This window comes from Ictidomys tridecemlineatus, chromosome 10, assembly GCF_052094955.1.
Source record: "Ictidomys tridecemlineatus isolate mIctTri1 chromosome 10, mIctTri1.hap1, whole genome shotgun sequence".
Lineage (NCBI taxonomy): Eukaryota > Metazoa > Chordata > Mammalia > Rodentia > Sciuridae > Ictidomys > Ictidomys tridecemlineatus.
Window position 1 is genome coordinate 22,640,251 of NC_135486.1, and position 4,531 is coordinate 22,644,781.

The window sequence follows — 4,531 nt, forward strand, 5'->3', positions numbered from 1 at the left end:
TTCAAAAATGTTCATGATAATGCTTGATTTTCACCTGTATAGTTCTTTATCCCCTCCTCATTTCTTTTCATAGTTAGTTAAATACAGATGATTCAAACAAATATTATTCTTCATGAATAACAATCTGCTGGGCCTACAAATGGGAGCACACACTAATACATAGGGTTTAGTCCTCAGAATCTGACCTCAGTTTAAACAATATTCACCTTGGTGTTAATTTACATCATGGCTCTTCCATATAAAAACAGAACAGAGTTGGGGCCAGAGAGTTCTCTTGCTGAAAAACATTGAATGGTTTGTCTTTTTGTTTTGTTTTTTTTTTCTTCCTGTTTGATTATTTAATTTCCCACAGAAAAAGATCAAGTAAGATCCCAACAAAATTAGTGAGTCTTGAGGTTTTGTTCCAGAATTCATATCCAGACTTCCATCCAATGCACCCCCTTTCCACATACCAAGAAAGTATCTGCATTGTGTGCAGCTAAGGGCTGAGGCTTAGGCCTGGGTGAGAAGCCAACTCTGAATGGCAGAATGCACAGCCTCCGTATTCAGGCTGCCTCAGCCTGTCTTGGCTCAGACTGAAGTGGCACCCCCTTTCTCCACAGAAAAGCCCTCTTTACATGGCTGATTGTCGGACTGTCAGCAAAAGAGTCTCTGAGAAAGAGTCCAATTTAGATAAACTTCCTATTTTCGTGTAGCCCTATTTTACTTGGCCACTGGCCGGGAAGATACCAGCACTCCAGGTGCTGGGCACCCCTTACTAGGTTTTCAGAAACATATCCAGTATAGGACTTTGTAGAAATGTCAAACAAGGCCTCTGACCTTGAGCTGGGCTTCACAGAGATGTGTTCATTTTTAAGATAAGTTACCAACTGGACTCTATGGTAACAACTGGCAGGATGGGGAAGAAGGGGGAAAAGAAGCTCTCCCCTTCTCAGGTGTTGTCCTTTGTTGAGGGCCACAGCCAAGTAGGGATGATGCACGGCATTTTTGCCAGAAGTAGTGGTTGAGAGGTGACGCTAGCGAGCCATTAAGATGATGACTTTTGAGTTCTGGCGGAGTTCCTGTTGAGTTCCGCTTGAGCTCTCATTTGTCCCTACAACAAGACCTTTACCATGATCATGAGGAAGCTATTTAAAGTCTGCAAGTTCTTCTCAGTTTTTCAGAATGTATGGACAAGTGGGATTCTTCTGAAGATTCAGTGAAATTTCCCACATGACATCATTAGTAAAGGCAGTAAAATGTGCAATGTATACCCCTCATAAGGCTTACTGTCCACCTACAACTTTAAAAAAGGGAAACAGAACTATGGATATAACTCAAGTTTGAGAGAATTAGTATGATTTCTTTCCATAGTTAAATATGGACGATTCAAACAACTTTCATTCTTCCTCCCCCATACCGACAGCCTTACATTTCTTTGAACTCACCAAGGAAATTCCCTTTGCCTTTGCACTTACTGTTCCCTTTGCCTGGAACACTGTGTCCCCAGATGTCCACATTGCCCTTTCGTTTCTGCTCAAACATGAACACCTCAGAACTTTCCTGGATACCTCAGTCAAAATAGCACCCTGTATTGTATCTCTGGCCCTTTAAGCTTTCATAGCACTTAGGGCCATCTGACATTTCATTACATATTTATTTACTTAATGTCTGTCTCACTTTGCAGGAGCACGTGCACGCACCCCCTACCACCACCACCACCACCACCACACACACACACACACACACACACACACACACACACACACACACAGTGCAAAAGCTGACATCTTCAGCAGTGAATGACTAGCACATTTTAAGTACTCAAAAATTTGTGTTAAGTTAACTGGAAGCTGATGTTGAATGATTCATAACTGAACAGTTTACACAGAGAAATGTGACTGTGAGCCAGGCAAAGAGGTGCAGCTGTGAGCAAGACTTTCATAGCTTCTCTCTTCCTGGAGCTGGCAATCTCCATGCATAAACGCTCTTTCATCCATGCTAAGACAGCTAAAAGTAAAACAGAGTTTTCTATTTATTACTTGGCATTAGGTTGTTTTGATTTATCTAGACAGCAACAACTATTTGATCCAAGATTTTAATTGTTTCAGACCATTGTGGTAATAAAAAGAGACTGAAGTTAAAATACATTCTTCTACAATCATTTGTTAAAAGTATCACTGGTTCAGGAAACACACACACACACACACACAGGTTTGAGACGCCAGTTATTCCAAGATGACAATCAGTTTGTTGGCTTTACTCAGCTAGGTGTTTGTACCTTTCCCATTTATATTTAACAGTTCTTGCCCTAAAGTCTAGGATGCTTAGCTCTGGTTTGTTTGTGTGGTTAAATTTGCAAACTGGAGGAGGCCAAGTCTGCAAGGCTCTTGACTGATTAGATAATCTCAAACACCAAGGTTCACTGTCCAGGGGGAACTCTCAGGGGCAAAGCAATCATCTCCACCTCGGTATTCTAACAGTATGCTTCTTGAGGCTCAGGCATGTTGAGAAAAATGGGGTACTCAATGATGCCTTTCTCAAAGATCAGAGAAAACAGTTGTATTGTAAGTGGGATCCAAAATCAATGTTTGCCATGCATTTTTAACAAACCAGCTGTCTAAATAACAGACGATGTGAGTTCTGGGCTTATCAAGATGATCATTCTCTTATGTATTACTGGTTAATGTCAATACCATCATTAACCCAGCACTAATTCAATAAAAGCTCTTTTTACATGAGGTGATACTTACATAGTACTGAATTATAACAATCATAAAATTAAGAAAAGTATTATATACTGGCAACCTGCAGTAAATATGCCAAAATATCAATCACCTACCTATTTTTTAAGGACATAGCTGAGATTTTGAATGTCTCACAAAGCAAGATGTATTGAAAACCTGGTCTCCCAAACTGTGGTGCCATTGGTGGAACCCTTAGGAGGTAGGACCTAGTGGAAAAAAAGTTAAGTTTGTTGGGGGAATGTGTGTAAAAGGCTATAGTGGAGCTCTGATCCCTTCCTTTTTTCTCTCTCTTTTCTGGCCCCTGTGAGGTGAGTAGTTTCCTTTTCCACATGCTTTCGAGATTATGTACTATGTGCCACAGGCCCAAAGCAATAGTGCCAAATGACCATGGACTGAAATCTCCAAAACCATGAGTCAAAATAGATTTTTTTCTACTTTTAAGTAGCTTTCTCTTTAAGTTGATTATCTCAGGTATTTTGTAATAGTAACAGAAAGTTGACTAACACACCCATTCATCAGTAATTTCCATGGCATTGCTCCAGTAGGTCCTTGAGTTACTATAACTTCATAACTAAGAATTGAGACCAAATCAAACCCCTCCTAAGACACTGTGTAAGTTCCTGCCTACCCCTCTCCCAAAACTTTAATATGGATAAAAGATGAAGCGAGAGTCATAACATTCCACTTTTTCAAGATTATCTTAAATGTTTTCTAAATTAACAGCATGCTGAAATGTTTTTGCAAAGCTCTAATCAAATTAAACCCCTGGAAGCTCATTTATGGTTTTCATAAAGAAAAAAATGTCACAAATTCCACATTATAATGAACATAAGACTAAATGATCAAAAATCAGAAGTTCTAATACTAGCTTGCCATTAACTTGGTGAATACCTTTGAGTAAAGTCTTTGATCTCTCAGAACCTCAGCTTCCCTGTGTGAAGAAGTAAAGGTGATGGCACTTTTCCTACTTCTTCACCAGATTTCTGAGCCCATTAAATATGATAAAGTATTTACGCTGATTTGGAAACTTTAGATGCAAAATTCTAAAACATTACTGTGGTCTTCTTAGAACATTCTCATCCCTTCTATAACACCTTTCTCACCAGCCACATCCTCAGTGCTTTCCCAAGAGCTCTTCATTCTTACTAATGACTCAAAGAGTTGTAATTCATCAATGTAAATGCTGCTATCTCAAGCATATTTTTAAATAGCAATTGGCATTTTGGAGACAGATAAATAGATAGAGATACATGTTGTTCTTTGCTTTCTATAAACGGTGTCTTCCAACATTATATTGAAGGAGTGTTTAGTAAATCATACTAACTACAGTTATATTTAGCAATAAAATGACTAAAAGTATGCAAAAATAGCTAAGTATATTTTCTGGATCAGGTAATTTATTCTTAAGAATCAGGGTGTAAAAATTCCTTTTTATATACTGTTTTCTTTCTTTTTTTTTTTTTGATACTCTTTTCTAACTGACCTCTACAGTCCAGCAAGTGCTGGAGAAATATAATAAAATCTACCCTACATATCCCAAGCAGAAAATGTGATATAGCTGAAATGTCTTTTTCAAAGGTAATATGTTTAAAAAAAAAAGTCTGTTCTCTAGATAGGGCAGAGGGGTGGGAAGGGAAGGGAGGGGGCATGGGGTTAGAAATGATGGTGGAATGTGATGGACATTATTATCCAAAGTACATGAATGAAGACACAAATTGGTGTGAATATACTTTCTATATAATCAGAGATATGAAAAATTGTGCTCTATATGTATAATAAGAATTGTAATGCATTTTGCTGTCATA